Source organism: Castor canadensis, chromosome 9, assembly GCF_047511655.1.
Source record: "Castor canadensis chromosome 9, mCasCan1.hap1v2, whole genome shotgun sequence".
Taxonomy (NCBI): domain Eukaryota; kingdom Metazoa; phylum Chordata; class Mammalia; order Rodentia; family Castoridae; genus Castor; species Castor canadensis.
The window spans coordinates 79,569,387-79,589,904 of NC_133394.1; the positions used below are offsets into that span (position 1 = coordinate 79,569,387).

Below are 20,518 nucleotides of genomic sequence, written 5' to 3' on the forward strand. Positions count from 1 at the left end.
ATTCTTTCAATAAAATATTAAAATATAAAAACTGGGAGACAATACTTGATTTCCAAACACTTTTCTGCTCAAAAAACCAAAAATGTTATATAAATCAAGGAAGTCTTACCCTCTATTCTCTATAAATCCAGATTATTCCCAAGGTAGAATTTAAAAAAATCTGAGCAAAAGATCAGTGGCATCTGACCTTCTTTTCATAGAATGTTAGATTAAAAAATGATTAGTATTTATTATGAAAATAATCTCATCTCTAATCATTGCTTTTATAAGCTAACTGTTCTCAGTATTGATTCAGTGTTACCTCAGAACAAATCCTTGATACAATGGAACCATATTAGCAAGATAGGCAACCAATTTCAGCACAAATTCAGTTCATTCTGAACATGTATGCAATAATTAGTTTGGAAGAAGCCATTACCAGAAATGAATTTTGGCTTCTGAGCATGTACTTAAGGTATATATTTAGATACTTGCAAAGAGCATGTTAAAAAAGATCAAGTCTTTTCCCACTATATCCAAAACCACAGCCCTATTTATGTAGATGCCTTCTGTCTTCTAGTTGATTGAAAACAAAGAAAATTGAAAATATGCCTGTTTACAGTAAACCAATTTTTATTCTTATTTCAGTATCTCTTACATAAAACCCAATATAAAAACACGGACATTTATGTAATAAAATTTAGAATGGGAATAGGTGTTAGAGATTATTTATTGCAATCTCTTCCACTCAGAGATGACAGAAGTCCAGATTTTAGTGGCAGCCCAAAGTCCACCGCCCATGAGGGACAGAAGGAAGTGTGGCACTCCCACAACTTGACCATAACCCCAGAGCTTACCCTCTTACATCCTGATAAGCTCCTCAACTGAAATGCAGAGAAGTGCTCCTCTTTTTGTCAACTCCCAAACCCTGCCATGATTGCTTAGAGAAAATTTTAATACTGCCATTTGTTTGTTTATTTACTTATTTATATATTTACCATTTTTGGTGCTACTGGGGATGAAACTCAGGGTCTTGTACATGCCATGCAAGCACACTACCACTGAGCTTCATTCCCCAGGCCCCACTTAGTTCTTTTTAAGTCCTCTACATAGCAAGATTTTAATGTCCAATCAAGGGTTGCATTTCATCTGCACATCACACAAATAGTAAGACTCACTATAAAATTGTTTTGGCTGTCTGTCTATAGTTTCTTAAATATTTTCCAGATTCATTTTGGTGATTTTCACATCATCTGTTTCACTTTCTCTAGAAGCTGTCATCAGTTCTTTTTCAATTCTGCAAGAACATTTTCTAAATAACCTATTCCCGATGCTATCTTTGTCACTTATCAAAAGTTAGGTATGCCCCAGCCTTCATCTCACCAGCCAGTGCAGATCACAGCTTATCCATTCATGGACTAACCATCAACAAGTAGTTTTCTGCTCAAATTAAATGAAGAACTATCTCCCAGTTGTATGGAAGTGCTACAACTAACATAATTCATTATCAAATTTACTCAATCTTTCCCTTTAATTTCACTAGATCTTTTGTATATGAGGACACAAAGATATGGGTAAATGCTACATGTTGTAAAAAGAAAAATTTTAAAGTCTTCCTGTAGATTTTCCTTTTCTATTTCATTAGTATTAGCTATAGCTTTTAAACTTTTTTGGAAAGGTGAAATGTCACCATACACAAAAGTTTATGAATTTTTCTAAGGTTTGAGTTTGCCAAAAATATCAATAATGCTTATGTAATTCTTCACCATCCACTTCACTGTGAAATCATCTAAGTGATAAACTATATATGCTTACTATGGGTTATTGCTTTGAGAGATGCACTTAGCACAGTATGACATGCTATTGTAACTGAATGAATGTAACTAATGTTGATAAAATATATTAATATTAAACTACTAACTCTAAGCATTATATAAGACAAAACACAGACAAGAAAAATGATAAAATACAAGTAAAATAATACTAGGTTAAGACCTACAAAATATATGACTTCTTGGAAACAAGTGTTAAAATAAGTTGTTAGTGAATTCATTTATAATTTAATTAAAATTTGCTGAGCTTCCGAAAATGATAGTTCTCCTTTAATCTCCTTCAAAGCTTAAAATGGAAGACACATACACACATACACTCCTCCCCCACCACACACTGAATATTCTTAAATGGATGTAATAAAAAGTAGAAAGTGAGCAGAGATAGCGAGTGAACGAAACTAATAAGAAATGACACTTTTAGGTGGTGGCAGCAAAAGGGTGACCAGGAAAGCTTCCTGGGAACATACAGAATTTGAGCTTGTATTTGAAATTGACTAGGGCTTGGACATAAAAGACTTTGGCAAAAGGGCATGCCACAGAAGGAGAACAGCCCAAGGGAACGCAAGGGATGAAGGAAACCGTGGGAAAGAGGCAGGAAAGGATGGTCACTGGAGAGGCTGCAAAATTAAAGCTGGCATGAGGTGGCAGCCCGCTAGATCTGAGGACACAATGACTCTGAGGTTTTGTCTGGGTGTTGAATTTTGTATTGTGGGCATGTTTTTCTTTGCTTTTGTTTTTTTTGGTGGTACTGGAGTTTGAACTCAGGGTCTTACACTTGCTATGCAGGCCTCTACCATTTGAGCCACAATGCCAGCCCTGTATACATGGTTTTAACCATGAGCAGAGCATCCAGGTAGAGATGCATTTGAATACTGAAGTCTTTACTTCAGGAAGATTATAGACTGGATGCATGAATTTGTGATCCTCTCCATCATGACAGCCAGTGAAGTCAGGACTTTGATTCCCACTGGTCAAGGTCACAGGAAAACTGAGAGAACAAACGTCATTTGAGTTTTAAGTTAGAAATTTATGACTGTTGAGGGAGAATGATAGTGGAGTGAATGTGAAAAAATAAGGTGTTAGGATGAATACAATGATCTATCATCTAGTACAGCTTGTGTTAAGACCAATGGATTGAGAGGTAGTAAGTTTGAAACAAAGAATTTTGAGGAAATCTTTTTAACTTTATTTATCTGTACTAGTAGCATTCTGTAAATAAAAATAATTACTACAAAATGTACAAAATTAGTCCAATAATATCAACTACACAGTGCACAAAGTTAGTCCAACAATATCAATTAGGGTCTTCTACTTCTGGTTAAGTCATAGAAAATCACAAAACACTGTCACCCCATCCCTAACAATGAGTATAAGACAGACAGCTACACAATCACAGGGTTTTAAAAAGATCATGAGAAATCATCTGTGAAAGAGTATAGGTATTGTTAACAGTGAAACACTGAACATTTCCCCACTATTATCAGGACAAAGCAAGGAGCTTGCTCTCATTACTTCTGACCCACACTGTACTAAGGTTAGGTCCTAGTTACTGCAATAGGTTAAGAAAAAGAAACATAAGGCAAAAGACGCCTGTTTGCTACACTCATATGTAATTGTTCATGTAGAAATTCCCAAAAGAACCACAGAACAACAACTAAAATAAAGATACAAATTAAGCAAGACTTTGGGATACAAGTCTAATAGACAGAAGTCCACTGTAATGTCTGTACTAACAGCAAAACTTAGGAAATGATTAAAAATATTAAAGCCCACATGTGACATTGTCGACGAATATAAAATACTTAAGAAGAAATAAAATAAGAGGTTTGAAAGATTGTTATACTGAAAAGTACACACATTGGAGAGAAAAATTCAGGAAAGTTTCAGTAAGTAGAGAGCTGTATTGTGTTCAATACAGATAAGGGGTCTGCTTTTCCTAAACTGTTCTGTAGAGTCAATGTAATCCCAATCTGCTCTTTAGTAGAAACTGACAAAATGATGCTCTGATTAACTGGAAAGCACAGGATAGTCAAATCAACATTAAAGAAGAGAGAACACAGAAAGACCCACACTTAATGTAAAATTTATAAAAAGCTAAAATAATCAAGAAAGTTTGGAGCCTTGGGTGGTGGTGCATATCTGTGGTCCCTACTATTCCAGAGATTGAGACAATGAGGGAGAGAGGGAAGAGGGAGAAAGAGAGAGAGAGAGAGAGACGGAGAGAGATTCTTACATCTACAACTATATTTTCATTTGTTTTCAAAACAATAGGTAAAGTTATTTTCATTAAATGACACTAGAAAAACTGGACATCCACATGGAGAAAATGAACTTTCACCCATACTTTATGCCATACACACAAAAAATAATTTTACATGTGCAACTATAAAGTTTCTAGAAGAATAAATGGGAGGAATACTTTGTGACCATGTTTAAAGCAAAGATGATTAAATAGAAAAAAATGCATGAAGCATAAAGGAAGAGCACAATAAACCTGGACTTCAAAATAATAATGAAAAAATTTGTTCTATGAAAGACACCATGAAGAAAACAAAACAAGTCACCCACTAAGAGAAGACACTCACAACACATATATCATCAGGAGTTGAATCCAGAATACACAATGTTTTACAGTTCAATAAGGAAACAAGCAATTCAATTTAAAAATGGGCAAGAAAGCTGAACAGACATTGCCCTAAAGAACAGGTAATATGAATGGCTAATAAACATCTTTTCCTAAGTACAATATTATTATTAGGCAAAAACACTAAAATGTCTAAAATTCCACAGTTTGAGAACGTCAAGAGTTTTTGACAATGTGCACTATGTGAGATACACATATACTGCTGGAGGGAAAGGTATCATCAGTTTACAAAACACTTGGAAGTATTCGACATATGAAACATCCCCTATCGTAAGACTCAGCTATGCTATTTTTACTTACTTACTCAAGAGAAGTGCAGACATATTCAAGCACAGACCTGTATGTAAATGTTCATAGCAGCCTCAGTTGTAATAACCAAAAACTGAAAACAATTCAAACATCTCTCACTGTGTGAATGAAGGAATAAAATGTCACATAGCCATTCATGCACAAGAATATTACCCAACAGATAAGCACGAAAAAGTAGATGAATTTCCAAATCATTATTCTGGGCTTTTTTTTTTTTTTTTCAGTACTGAGGTATAAACTCAGGGCCTACATCTTCAGCCATTCCACCAGCCCATTTTTGTGATTGGCTTTTTAGAGACAGGATCTCATGAACTCTTTGCCAGGGCTGGCATTGAACTATGATCCTCCTGATCTCTGCCTCCTGTGTAGCCAGGATGACAGACATGAGCCACCAGCGCCCAGCCCAAATCATTATTCTGAATGAAAGAGACCACACATGCAAGAGGACTTGCTGTAAAATTACTTTCATGTAAAATCTGGAAACTGAAAACAGATCTGTAAGGATAGAAAGCAGAACAGTGCTCCCTGGGGACAGAAAAGGAGGGAGAGATGGATTGGAAAGGGACAAAGAAAACTTTCCAGGGTGACAGAGTGTGTTATCTTGATAGAGATGGTGGCTGTATATATCTGGCCCAATCTTATCAAAAGATATATTTTATATATGTGCATTTTATTTTGAAATCCTGAATTTTTCTTGCATTTACATGTATATACAAGAGGTAAATGTATTTTGCTGTTTTCTTTTGTGGTAATATTAAGTTTTTTTAACTTCTCTAAATTTAAATCTTTTCACTGAAACTAATGTTAAATATTTAATATTTATCCAAATTTATAGGAAATCTGTTTATATAATTTGTTATATTTGGTGATAGACTTTTGGTTTAAAGAGGAGAGCAGAAGATTTTCTTAACACACAGCTATAGCATCTATATATGCTATGGCGAACCTGATAGCTTCATAATATTTAAAATTTCCTCACGAAGAGAGTGGTGACATTAATTAACGTGACTCTTTCCTACTGCATAATGAATTGTGTCACCATTTGGAAAATCTGTAAATTACAATCAACGTATACTTTCCAAATGACCATCATGATACACGGTCATGAGGTACTATGTCACGCATGAATACAGGAGACATTCAAAGAACATGGCATCTCAGGAGGCAGAGATTAGGAGGATTTTGGTTTGAGCCAAGCCCAGGCAAAGAGTTAGTGAGACCCCATCCCAACTAATACGCTGGTAAGCCGGGTGTGGTGGTTCATGTCTGTAAATCCCAGCTACACAGAAATCACAGATAGAAGGATCATGATAGAAGCCAGCCTGGGCAAAAAGCATAAGACTCTAGACAAAAATTGACTGAAGCAAACCAAGGGGTGTGGATCAAGTGGTAGAGAGCCTTTCTAACAGAACAATGGGTGCTAATGATTTTATATCCTATATTGCAAGCAAATCTTTAAGAAATTATCACTTTTCAATTTTGTGTTATACCAAAGAATATGTACAATTTTCTGACAGTATACACTAAATTATCACTCCTCCTTTTTCAAAGATGTGTCAATTGCTTTTTTCACATACTAAACACAACCTGAATTTGCTCATTGCTAAAAACATACTACTTTTTATTTTAAATAATCACGTAATGATTGTGGGTTCTTTCGCCATATGCAATTGACTAGGAATTGTATGCTGTAAATTTATATCTCACAAATCGTTTGGGCAACACTTAGCTCTTCCATGACTTTACACAAATATCACACTAACTATCTACAAAAGCAGATACTAGGCAGGATTCTTTCTTTCAACTTCAGCATCTACATTCTGTTCTAGACTCCATACTTTCTTCAGGACTTTTCCTTGATAATGTCTCTATCTGCTCTCTTTTACAATCTTACATGTATATGGGTTGAATCACCAAAATCTTTAAGCACTTTCTCAAAAGGTAATATTTAAGCTGAATTTTATAGAATGAATAGGGAAGAGCAAAGATGAAAAGGCATTCTAGAAGCAGAAAAATATGTGCAAAAGACAAAGACACAGGAACAAAAGAACTTGGTAACAAATTACAGCTAAAACAGCTGGGTGCAGCATTATATTCAAGCAGAACACTTCAGATGCAGCTACAGTTAGGCACAGAGTGCTACTGTCAGATGACCATCCTGAGGTTATGAGCAGGCAGCATGCACCAAAAATTGTGGTGATTTTTATTTTCTGGACAATTATCATTTATTAAGAATAGTTAATGTAAAGAATAATAAGCACCATTTTACCATGAATGCAATAGATTGTGACAACATACAGCTGCTAATTTCCACTGTTCACTAAGCCAGATCCAATGTTACAATAAAAAGAGCTCAGCTGATTTTACTCTTGTTTATTTAGATCAGTAATCAAGTCCACAACATGCTGAAGAAGAAAATATCCAAACCAGCCCCAGCAATGAAGAAAGCTAACAGAAAAAAAAGTGTGAAGAAATATCTTTTGGCGGGGGGACTTTCTTTTTTTAGGGAGTGCTTATTTTGTTGGTTTTCGTGTGTGTGTGTGTGATAATGGGGTTTGAACTCACTAGGCAGATGTTCTACCACTGGTTTCTATTTGTGAGACAGGGTGTCACTATGTAGTCCATGCTGGCCTCTCCTCTCCATCCTTCTGCCCTGTCCTGTCACGTATTGAGGTTACAGGTATGCACCATCACTCCCGGCTCCCTCTGCTTTCTTTTTGTGCTCTCTTCCTCTTTGTGCAAGACATTGCTGTACACTACACCTTGTTTGTGGCAACCTTCCTTATCAATGCCCCACATGCTGAGGCACTTTCCTTTTTCTCTCAACTTCAAAAGTCCCCAAATATATGGTTTTTTTCAATTATACTTGTGCATTTTTTATTGTACATTGTGACATTTACAAAAGTTCTTATAATATATCACAGTTAAGTTCACCTCTTCATCATCTTCCTTTATTCTCCCTTCCCCCAATTCCTGGAATAGTTTCAACAGTTCTCATTTTTCCATTTACACACAAATGTACACAATATTTGTACCACAGTCACCCTCTTAAGCCCTCTCCCCACATCCTTCTCCCTCCCACTGGTACCAACACCCTGGACAGGACCTGTTCTGCTCTCCTGTTCTCTGTTTTTTTAAGGCAAAAAAGAGACATTTTTGTTTAAGATTACTATACATTGGTTTCCTTGTGACATTTCCATGTATGTATGTATTATAACCAGAATTGGTTCATCTCTTCTATTTTTCTCCTTTTTAACCTAGTCTCCTTCTTATGGTGATTTCAGAAGGTTTAGAAATTCTACATTCATTCTTGCTGTGCTCTTTACTGAAGGCAAAAGGGCAATTTAACAAAAGTAACTTCTGCTCTTAGGCAAACAAGATTGTACTGTTCTTTTGGATAAAGCTAGCATTGTATAGAATCCTAGAGACAAAATCCAGAAGACCACACCAAACCAAGATGCTCAAGTCCTAGTGCAGGATCAAGGGGGCAGAGACGTTTGTGGATCATAGGCTGGTAGCACCTTCACATGTAACCTTCTTGCTCTTGGACAAACCAGCCAGTGAGCCAAAGGTGGTAACCAGTTTAAGTGAAGATGAACTAACAGATTCAAAGGGAGGAAGAAGAAGAGGAGAGGAGAAGGGCAGCAACTTCAGTTTCAGTGATTTGTTCTCCAAGTAAAGCACAAACTTCTATCAAGATATATCACAGCTGAGTGTTTTTATCATAACTCAATGGCAAGAGCTTGAGCTACCCTGAGCCAGCCACCACAGGAAAGAGCCAGAAATAGATGATGTGGCATATTGAATTATTACATGGGATAGAGGTGGATGAAGGGTAATGCTACATATAACTAGTGCCTGAAAATATTTTTAAACATTTAAAAATTGGAATTTTACCCTGAGTTTTCCCTAGGAAGACTGCCTTTTGGTAATCACGTTTACAAAGGCACAGTGACATTGCAATGTGAGAATATCTTGTTTTAAATCTTTTTTTTTCATTTTTCTTTTATTATTCATATGTGCATACAAGGCTTGGTTCATTTCTCCCCCCTGCCCCCACCCCCTCCCTTACCACCCACTCCGCCCCCTCCCTCTCCCACCCCTCAATACCCAGCAGAAACTATTTTGCCCTTATTTCTAATTTTGTTGTAGAGAGAGTATAAGCAATAATAGGAAGGAACAAGGGTTTTTGCTGGTTGAGATAAGGATAGCTATATAGGGCATTGACTCACATTGATTTCCTGTGCGTGGGTGTTACCTTCTAGGTTAATTCTTTTTGATCTAACCTTTTCTCTAGTACCTGTTCCCCTTTTCCTATTGGCCTCAGTTGCTTTAAGGTATCTGCTTTAGTTTCTCTGCATTAAGGGCAACAAATGCTAGCTAGTTTTTTAGGTGTCTTACCTATCCTCACCCCTTCCTTGTGTGCTCTCGCTTTTATCATGTGCTCATAGTCCAATCCCCTTGTTGTGTTTGCCCTTGATCTAATGTCCACATATGAGGAAGAACATATGATTTTTGGTCTTTTGAGCCAGGCTAACCTCACTCAGAATGATGTTCTCCAATTCCATCCATTTACCAGTGAATGATAACATTTCGTTCTTCTTCATGGCTGCATAGAATTCCACTGTGTATAGATACCACATTTTCTTAATCCATTCGTCAGTGGTGGGGCATCTTGGCTGTTTCCATAACTTGGCTATTGTGAATAGTGCCGCAATAAACATGGGTGTGCAGGTGCCTCTGGAGTAACAGTCTTTTGGGTATATCCCCAAGAGTGGTATTGCTGGATCAAATGGTAGATCGATGTCTAGCTTTTTAAGTAGCCTCCAAATTTTTTTCCAGAGTGGATGTACTAGTCTACATTCCCACCAACAGTGTAAGAGGGCTCCTTTTTCCCCGCATCCTCGCCAACACCTGTTGTTGGTGGTGTTGCTGATGATGGCTATTCTAACAGGGGTGAGGTGGAATCTTAGCGTGGTTTTAATTTGCATTTCCTTTATTGCTAGAGATGGTTGACAATCTTACTGTGACTTTCCAAATCTGTTACATTTGTAATCTTCTAAATAATTCACATAGTGTTATCTGAATTAAACATGGTGCTCACAAATACACAACTCAAAAGTTTTACAGTGGAATATTGAAATTCTTGGTCCTGTGTTTTATTAACCTAACACTAGTCCTCTTATTTATGGGAACACATTCCAAGGCATGTCTCAGATCCTTGAAACTACACATACTATAAAGTCAAATATATAATGTCTTATCCTATGTATACAGACCTACGATAAAATTTAATCTATAAATCAAGCATAGTAAGAGATTAACGATAACATTTAACAATAAAATCTAGCAATAAGAGCAATATGTTGTCAGAGAATCTATTTAAAACTTCAGAATTGTTTATTTCTGGAATTTAACACTTAGCATTTTTAGACCACAGTTAACTGCAAGTAACTGAAACCACAGAAAGCAAAGTCATGGGTAAGGGAGACATGGAAATATACAGCCCATTTCATTCAATTACCTGTAACAGGGCAGACCTGAAGCTGCAAAGTGATTGACAAGTGAGAATAAGCACCTAACAGTTCCAGTGTGTGGGTGTGTGTATGTGTGTATGTGTGTAGTAAAATAAACTTCTCTAGTAAAACCCTGCAGAATTAAAGTCATACATTTTCTCAACCTCATTGATGAGGACACTCAACCTCATGTTATGGCATAAGTATTTATGTCTCCCCAAACTCATATGCTGAAACCTAATCCCTAATGTGATGGTATTTGACTGTTAGTCTTTGGAAGGTGACAAGGTCATGAGTATAGTGCCCTTATGAATGGAATTTATGTCCTTACAAAAGAACCCCAAAAGATCCTTGCCCTTTCCACCATAGGAGGACATGGTGAGAACACAGCCATCTGTTGGTCTATGAGGAAAGAGGAGTTCACTAGACATGAATCTTCTACTCCCTTCTCTTGGAATTCCCAGAATCCAGAATCATGAGAAATAAATCTGTATTATTTATAAGCCACACAGCCTATGATAGTTTGTTATAGCAGACTGAATAGACTACATCACATGGAAGGATACCTAACTATTTTGTAGGTAACTGTAGAAATGCATACCAGATTTTAAAGAACTTGAATTGGTTTGTGGAGGTCTAATTAAAAGTGATACATATGTCATATATCTCTGCTCCAAAACTCAAGAAAGCATAATATGGTTCCACATTACCTAATAAAACAAAGACTCAGCTTGACATCCTGGTCTTTTTGTAATCCATCCCCCTTTTATTTTAAATGTTTTGTACAAATACTCCACAATACAACCTCATTACTTCAAACAACCCCCTATCACAGCACACATTTTTACAGCATGCTTACGTGGTATTAAGCACTTCTACCAAGTATACATAGAATGGGGATTTAACCAAAATTCTTCCTCCTCCCATAAAGTATCAATCTAATGGGGAAAAGAGATGATTCTGCATGCAACCATGATACAGTATGATAATGTTACAGGGAAAGTAGAGGGTGTTGCATAAAAATATAACAAGGCATTCAGACTTGGAATTTCAGAGCAAGTTCTGAGAAGTAGATCTGAGTTTTCAATCTGAAAGTGAGTAGGTATGGACCACCCAATGTTTGAGCAACAGGAAAGAAAGCTAGAAAAGGAGCAGTAGTAGGGATGTTCTCCACACAGAAGAACAAAGCCCAGGGAGATAGAACACACCTGCCATCCAGCTACTCCAGACACTGAGGCAGGAGGATGGCTTGAATCCAGGCCAGGCCAGCCTGGGCAACATAGCAAGACCCTGTATCTTTGAAAAAGAAAAGAAAAAAAAAAGCAAAGCAAAGAAAAAAAGTAGGTCACAGCTGTGGTTTGCAAAAGCTTACTGTCATGCTTCCTGCCTCCACACCTTGGTCTCACACACACAGAGGCATGCCACACAGGCACTCACCTATTCCCTGCAGTGCTCAGATTACTCTCCCCACTACCCTCCATACTTGAATACTACAAGTTCAACATCCTGGGCTTGTTTTAAAATCTCAGCTAAGTCCTAGATCTTCTTTGGTACGCAGACACCGTGTCCTTTCTCCTTAGTTTCCAAGAGAGGAAGTTCATCCTTAAGTGCTGACACCTATAATTTGGAGATCATGTCTTGCTTTTGTTATCTTCCACATTTGGACTTTAAATTTCTTCAAATCAGGGACTGTGTCACAAATTTGGCTCATATCTCTCCCAGTGACAAACCTAATCTGTACTGAGAGAGGTACAAAAGAGTGGCTGATGTGCTGACAGTGTGGTAAACTATAAAAGAGGAAATAATGCCCTTTTAATTCCCCTATGATTGCCATATAAAGTGGCAGTCATGGCATTTTTATTAGATATGAGGGGGTGAAAAAATAAAAGTATAGCACATGATCGGACAGGCCACCTAACTCTTTTCATTGTTTCACCTTTGTTCCTCAGGAAAGAAATGTTCATATTGATAAAAATGGACAAAAATTAAAATGACAAATACAATGCCCAGGATACAGGGTGATAAAAAATATTCTAAATGAGTCTAAATATATTAATGGGGGAAATGATACTACAAAGTACTGAAAACATTCTTGGATAAAATAAGGAGATTGTCAAAATAATTTTTTTAAATATTATGATGAAGAGAAGGGTTAACAAAGGATACACAACACAGCCAGTGCCTGGATTTTCAAAACAGAGAATGTGGATTCCATTAATGCTAGCCCAGGGAGCTTGACACTAATTCCAGGCACTACTCCAAAGAGATTCTTAAAAACATACCATGCGAGCATTCAAAATAGGAAGTAATGTTACCTACAAGCCAGTAAGAGGTCACTAGAACGTGTCATTATAAACTAACCTAGTGTTATTTCCTTTTGGTTTTAATAAGGTTACTTATCTACTTCACAGAAAGTGGAAGCATATTCCAACAAGGAATCTGACCAGATCTGTATGTCACGGTATAGCTTGTGTCACACAAAGGAATGTAAACTCCAAGAAAAGAGTTATTTGACTATAACCATGGAACACTAGAAAGAACATTAAAAAGAGGACTAACTCATACACTAGCCTAATGCAGGAGGAAGGTGTGTAGGATCATGACAAATGTCCTTCCAACTCAGCATCTTACAGTTATTTAGATGAAGACTGTAATTACCTTTTAACAAAATCTATTAATGTCTCTAAATTGGGGGAAATGGCTAATCCGTATTATGGATTCAGAATCCCCAAAGACCTCAACCTTCTGGAACAATAAATAAGCTAAAGAGAAAGGTTAAATTTAATTGCAGTTAAGTATTTTTTAAGGTCCCAAATCAAGGCAGGTATGGTGCTGCATGCCTGCAATGCTAGCACTTGGAAGACTGAGGCAGGAGGATTGTGAGTTCAGACTGGGCTACATAGTGACACACTGTTTTGTTTTGTCTTTTTAAAGTTCCAAATCAAGAAACAGCCAAACATAAAATTGGGAAATGTAATGTATTTGCAGAACAATATGCAAAAGAGATGTATAATTAAATGCTATAGTATGAATGCAAAAAAAGGAAGGAAGGGAGGGAGGAAAGGAGGGATGGATCAGGCAGATCTTTCCCTTTGTGAGGTAAATTTTACTGCATAGTACCTAGTGGAGATAATCCAGTGTACCCATCATTTAGAATTGTTTCCCTTCTCCTCAGTTCTCAGACAGTGCTCTACATCCAGCTCTAAGGACTGCACTTTAAGAAAAACAGCAGTTCACCCAAAGTAGAAAATATTTGATGGTATTGAAAATCTCAACCAATACAGATTAACTGAAATAACTACATATTATCCTAGAGACTGTAAGAGTTGCTACATGTAAAATAATCTTGCATAAAGCAATAAGGCAAAAATATTTTGCATAAGGCATAAGGCAAAAATAAGGCTAAAAGTATTATAGAAACAAATAGCATAGTTCAATTTAAGAGTCATTATGCTCAGAACTTGTCAATAAAGACCTACTATATTCAAGATGAGTCTTGACAAATAATTATCCAAAATTGACTTTAACAATCCTAATTTGAATTAGAAATTATGGTCATCTGCTACTAATGAAGAATGAGGAAGATCTGGGTAGACTAGAAAACCAAGAAATATCAAGAACATGTACTGTGGAGAATATGATTCAGAATGAACCAAGAACAAATGACTTTGTAGCTCTATCAATCAGCTCTTACACTAGAGATGAAGTGGATCAACTAGACACAGCTGTGTTACCTTCTTGTCCACTAAATCCCAGCAAGGAAGGCAGAGCAGACAGTCAGAGAAAGCTGAAGTTGGGAAGATAAGAGTCTGTTGGGTCAAGGAAGAGACAGACATTGGAGCAGACCTGAAATTGCTGTCCAAGGTGAGTATCATAAAAAGAGGGAAACATCAGAGAAATGGGGGTAGCCAGGAAACAAAAATGAGAGGAAGGTGGTAGGTGGCAATAAGTTAGTAAAACACTGGAAGAAAAGACGTTGTAGTCAGAAAAGGAATACAGCCCTATCGGATTTTTCAGTTGGGTTTTCTGAGTGATGAGAAGACCCAGGGTAGAAGAGTGCCTGAGCAAAGGGAGTTAAAGTTATATAGTGAAAGCCACACATGTGCATGTTGAAGCAAGTCCTGAACAACATGGCAGGTTGAAATGTACAAAGAAAACCCCTGTTATTTTAAATTCTCAAGGAAAGAGAAACATTGGAGATTACCAGTGTCAATAGGTACTGGTAAAGAAGCAGCATAGCAATAATGAAGGTTGTAAACATAGAGAAACTTAAATATTCAGTGATAGAAACACCAGCTTCCAAACAGATCTGACAAAATGTAAATGTGAGAGAAGAGCACAGAGAAGGGTCACTTCTCTTCAAAGCATGACATTCCACATAAGCTTCTGACAATACATTGTGCTTTACATCATATTTGTGAATGAAATAACCTATAGCATCAAGAGACATAAATTCTTAATTCAATAATAAGGACAGCACTAATTAGCTCATTAGACACATACTGTGTAGGCAAGCACTCTTAATCTAAGGATGAGGACCTGAGGAAGATCTGAGTTTGGAAGGAGTTGCAGATGTTTTAGCAGGCATTGTCTGTGTAATGTGGCATAACAGAAGAGGATACAGGGAGGTAGGTTAACTACAGGGGGAAAATGCAGGATCATGATTGAGTTGGCCTCACTTTCTTTCCCAGGTCTTCACTCCTAAAGGTATTGTCTTTTGTTGACTTCCTGCTGAGTCTTACTATGGCAAGACCTGGGGAGTTGGTATGTGAATTAGTTAGAGTTGGCTTCAATTTTATAAAAAGGAAGGTTTGTTTTAGTAAAAGTTTATTAATGGCCAGAAAGCATGCCAGGTAAGAGAAGTCAATAACTGTAAGCGGCAAGAGTCACATTTCTGTGGCAAGGCCAACCAGGCCCCAGAGCTGTTCGGTTTTAAAAAGTAGTATTCTGTGAGCTGAGGAGAAGCTGGCCCTAAATTCCTTCACTCCTCCCAAATAATTCTACTTGTATTCTAAACTCCCCCAGGCTGTAGGAACATAAAATCTGCTAACCTGAACTCAAGGGAGAGGAAAAAAAAAATGAAATAGGTGAGGTATTTCAAAACTGCTCTAAAAGAAAATTAAAAAAAAAAAAAGCAACATATGATTCAGGAAGGCAAAGAAATAGCCCCCACCACAACAAATCAACTAGTTTATGGGCAAGTAAACTGGTTCAACAAAAGAACTAAACATTGCCAAAAGCTCTTCCTGTATTAGGTCAAGATGAAGACACTCAAACCAACTGTAGACACTTAACAATTGCAGAATGAATCTAGTTGGAATCTGTAATACCTTAAAAAGAGAAATCTCTGGTCTATACATGCACAGAAAATAATAAACAGGAATGCCTAGAAAAGTTGCTTGGATGAATATTTCTAATTGAGTAACATAAAAACAGTGCTATGAAAGCAAATAAAAGAAAAGCCAAGGAGCTTCCCAGTGAATGTGACATAAAGTCCTTCTGAATTCCCTTTTCCTCCAAATGTTTTCCCACCATAACTTACCTTTGACTTGTTTTATCCAAACAGCATTTATCTTTCCACTCCCTGTCACTTTGTAAGACTAATTTGATATTTATCTACTTCTGAAAAAAGTTTAATTAGGGATTTGGGGGCACAGATCATGCTATCTTAAACTGACCTGTAAACAAAATCAGTAGTATACCCCACCACAATCATTAATTGCTAGAAAATGTAAATAGAGGAATAAACTTTCATATGGTTTCTTACAAAATTCAAACTTACACATATCTTAATGGTTCAAGAAAAGTAATGTTAACTAACGACTTAATTTTTGTGAAGTTTGAAAAATATCTAATTAAAATATCTGGAAAATTTAATTTCCAAAATATTTTATTGGTATAGAATTCACCAAAATTTAATTTGAATGTTTTCACTTAGTTTATAGTGAAATGTAATTATTAAAACAGCTTTTCAAAATGTCTTAAAACAAGGTCATCTAATAAGTCATACTTATGAGATACAAAGTCTAAGCACTGTGAAGTTTTCCACACTTCATTTTCTGTCATTTGAGAATGAATATATTGTCATCCTCAAATGACAGAAGTCTACCTTAAATGTGTTGGTTTGTACATGAACATTTAGAAATAGAGCCTTTGTGGAATTGTTTATATTCCACACACTATGAAACACTGTATCAAGTACAAGTAGTTCATATTTCACTTGGATCCTATTTTTATTTTGTCATATACTAGAAAGACCTACAAAGCAGGAGGTACCCATGTTTCCATTACAAATTTCTACTAAATAAACTCACTGAACCAAGTTTGCTAACTAACACATTTAAAAACAAATGAGTTTTCTTCTATGAAATGTTTAACTATTGTAACACAATTCTGGAAGTTTTGTTATTACTCCATGCCAGCAAACTTCATATGAAGTCTGTTGTTTTGACAATAAAAAGTGTGGATTACATGTTTTAATTCTGCAGTTCCTGTTTTTGCATTGGGTCATGGGTCTCTTTGTAGTCTAGGAAGTCCTTTCTACCACCTTAAAAATGCAGCAATTCAAATATTTGAGAACAACTTCTGGGACTTTGAAATCCCTGAAACAGATTCACAGATCCATTCGTTTTAATAATGAACAAAACATACACAGCCTCCCTCCACCAAGGAAGTAGTACAATAAATATATGACTTTTTGACAAATTAAGCCTTGCTCTAGAATTCTAGATACTCTTATTGTTATATTGTTGCTATTACCGATCTCCACCACTCTTCATTGGATAGTACTTAAAATGAGCACTACTGAAGGAAGAAAAAAAGCCACTTCAAGAAAAGCAAGATATAAAAATTGATATTCCTGATTAAGTGCCTCACTGCTTGTGTAGGTAACAAGAAGGTCAACGGTGTTTTTACCAAGACCTGTGCTAGTATGTGTCTACACATTAAATGAAATCACTACTTTAGTACACATCATAAAAAAATCACTAATGATATGTTATAAATGAAGCCCAAATTGGAAAAAAAAAAAAAGCTATCCTTAAAGTCTAGCAGGTTTTCAGTATGTTGGAAACTAAGATGCCTCAAACCAGTCACGTAAGTGAGCTCTACAGTGTTCTGGCTTACTTCAGAAGATGTAAACTGTTTATCAAATGCAAAATAAAGGAACAAGCATGTGAAACCCAGTAAGCAAGAGAAAAGCTCACAATAGCCACAGCCTAGAATCACGTGACCACACTGCCAAGCAGCCCCTCGCACAAATGCCACGCTGAGGCACTCCGCGGACAGGGTGCAGGCTGCCCAGGCAGAGGCGCGCGCATTGATGGTGGGGACCCCTGTGCCACAGTCGACACTGGACTCTGAATGGGACAGAAGCACGCACGCGTGCGCTTTGCTGGAGCCCAGGCGGCCCGCTCCAAGTTTGCAGGCTGCTGACCAGGCGAACCGCGACCGTGCGGGACGCAGCGCAAGAGGAAGGCGAATCGCTTACCACGCCGCAGCCCGCGGGACTAAGCCAAATCCGGGCATGGCACTGCCACCAGCCCCGCGGGCTCTGAGGTGCAGGCGTCCTTGTATTGCTCCGCTGGCCCTCCAGGCGCTGGAGGCCGCGGCTCTGCGCGGAGCAGGCTGGCTCGCCTGCCCCGCGCCCTGGCGTGGGAGCGCAGCGGCCCCGCGCGTCCCGCACGTTCTCACGGCGCGGCCCCGCGCGCCCCTGTGCTCCGCCCTCGGGCCCCGAACCTGCCCCGCCTCGGCTGCCTCCCTTCTCCGCAGCGTGGGAACCGAGCTCCGGCTCTCTCCTGAGCTGGCCAGCCGGAAGCGCCAGGACAGCGTCCCAAGAGAAGAAGAGGACGAGCCCCCGCCAAAGGGCTGCGACGACCCTCGTGGGGCCCCATCCGCTTGGGTGCGCCGCGATCACTTACTGGGTGGCTTCCCAGACCTCAGGGCTGCGTTTCCAGGTCTCCAGCAGCTCCAAAGCACGCCTCGCAAATCTGCACTGCAAACGCAGAGAAGAGAGCGGGTTGGGGGCGTCAGCGGCGCGAGGCGTTGGCGGGAGTGGGGACCCTGCAGTGGCACCTGTCTGTCCCCGCAAGAGTGCGCCGGGGCTCACACAGTGTCGGCGCTCACACTGAGAGCGCTCGGTCAACCTGCTCAACAGGCTGGGCGGGACGCGACGTGCCTCGGAAAGCTGATGGCCCTTGGTCCCCGAGATGCTCGATCACTGCTTGCCTTTGTTTCTCCCTTGAGTGTCTCGGCAGCGCTCCCTTTGATGACCCCAGACAATCCCTTGCGGTTCCTTTCCGTACGCATTTTTCAGATCTCTCCTCTACTTCCCCCTTCTCGTACTGAAAGACTGAAAAAGAAAGTAGCTGCTAAAACCTACCATAGCGAGGTCACGCAAGGCCCTGGTCACTCCGCTGCAGACAGTACGCGCTCCCTTGCAGGTGCCCTTCGCCTAGAGTCGCCCCCCAGCAATGCTGGTTGCTTTCGGTCTCGGGGTCTAACGCAGGGAAAGTATGGGAAAGCTGCATGGCAGCCTGCTGGTGGAAAACTGGCTGCGCCGAGTCCCACCCACTACTCCCAGACTAGGGCAGGGGAACCGAGTCTCCGCTCTCTGCAGCTGCCCAATCGCCATCCTACAAATTACTTCGGGGAGACAGACACCAAGGGAAGGGGACAAAGGAGGAGCAAGGGAAAAGAGGGAGGGGATTCGAGGAAATTTTGGCACACATAAAAACCAAAACACAAACATTTTCCCCAGTATGCACTAGTCCGGAATAGCTGTAGTTTTCCATAACGAAAAACTGCAACATGTCTCCTGGGAAGTTGATATCCCCTTGACTGGGTTTCTTGTCCCCGATTTCAGGTTTGAAGCGAACCTACTCCTTGCCAAATAGAACTCTATGGTTGCAGAAATTTTGTCTTTTGAGTAAGGTACCACTTATGCTTGACTCAGTATGTTTAATTCTGTTTTTTAACATATATGTGAGAGTGTGTTCTGGTATTGTTTTGAGTTGCCTTTCTGACATAAAATAATTCGATTTGTGCCTTTTCATTGTGAAGTCACAATGCATCCTGATCTCTTTGGGATCTTTCTTTAAATCCAGAAAATCTGAGACAAATTGCTCATGGTACCTTCCTTATATATACTTGCTTCCCAAACCACCATCCATTTTGGTCCCATTTTAGGCTTAACACATTTGCAAACATTTTTGCTTGCCTGCTATGTTCACCTCTGAGCAAACATCAATGAGAATCAGACACACACACACACACACACACACACACACACACACACACACACACACAGGATGTAAGTAAGTCAGGAACAGAATTAGGAGACTCCACAGTACAAATGCAGGTAGCTATAGAAACTTTTACCTTAGTACCCTGCAGAACTTCACAGCTGTAAGGCTGCATTTTAATTTGTTTTCTGCCACCTCAGAAAAGTCTCTTCATCTGCTTGTAATCCACCCTGCTTTCTCAGAACACTAGAACATTTGTACTCAGAGTACCTCAAATTTAAACACAGAAATTGACTCAAAAAGGCAGCAGTTATGTTATTCTTAAAAGTAAATTAAATATGAATTGTTCAGAGGAAGAGATATCTTCTTACAGGGGAAATAGTTCCTAAAGGAATGTTAGATCTTGAGGGATTTGTTCATATTTAGAAAAGGATGAGCTAGAGGAAGTTGATTTTTTTTTTTCCAAGCAGTAGGAAACTCATGAGCCAAAGATATGATAGGGGAAGGTTTAGCACTAACATTCAGGAATGAGTAAGTGAATACCATCAAGCAGAAGTGAAGGGTACAGAAAGGAAAGTGTAGGAAAGACATGGAGACTGGCTGAGGCTGTTTGCAGGTCCTCTATTTGTCATGAGTTGTACAAATACCTTTGGTGGTGTTATTTCCCCTAGTAACTTTACTGTCATCAAAATTCCATTCATTCTGGAATAGGACTTGCTTATTTCATTCATTTTTGCCTTTATCATCCTTAAGTTTTATACTATACTAAATTCTCTGGTAAGTACTGAACATAAGTTCCAAGTACTCTAAGAACTAAGAGCTCCTTGATATTACAGCAAAATCTTTGCAACCTAACTAAGTGCCTAGCAATGAATGTGGTTTATAATGGGGATTCCATAAAATGACTGTTGAGTGGAAAATGATACCTGTATATTCTATCCTGTTCCAGGCCCATTTTTCTGTCTTATGATTGAATCATATGCTAAAGCCTGCTTA

At 38.6% G+C, this 20,518-nt stretch overlaps 1 protein-coding gene across 4 annotated transcripts in view; it reads right to left on the bottom strand.

Moving 5' to 3' along the window:
- Window positions 1–18,800, bottom strand: part of Gucy1a1 (guanylate cyclase 1 soluble subunit alpha 1) — a 67,721-nt gene extending 48,921 nt beyond the window's left edge. For 2 of the 4 annotated variants that reach the window (XM_074041770.1, XM_074041767.1), the window contains exon 1: window positions 18,661–18,800. The gene's annotated coding sequence lies outside the window, so the exon portion shown is untranslated. Of the gene's footprint in view, window positions 1–17,769; window positions 17,908–18,199; window positions 18,274–18,660 lie in introns of those variants that run through there. The other 2 variants (XM_074041768.1, XM_074041769.1) reach the window with 2 other exon arrangements.
- Between the last annotated feature and the right edge of the window lie 1,718 nt (window positions 18,801–20,518).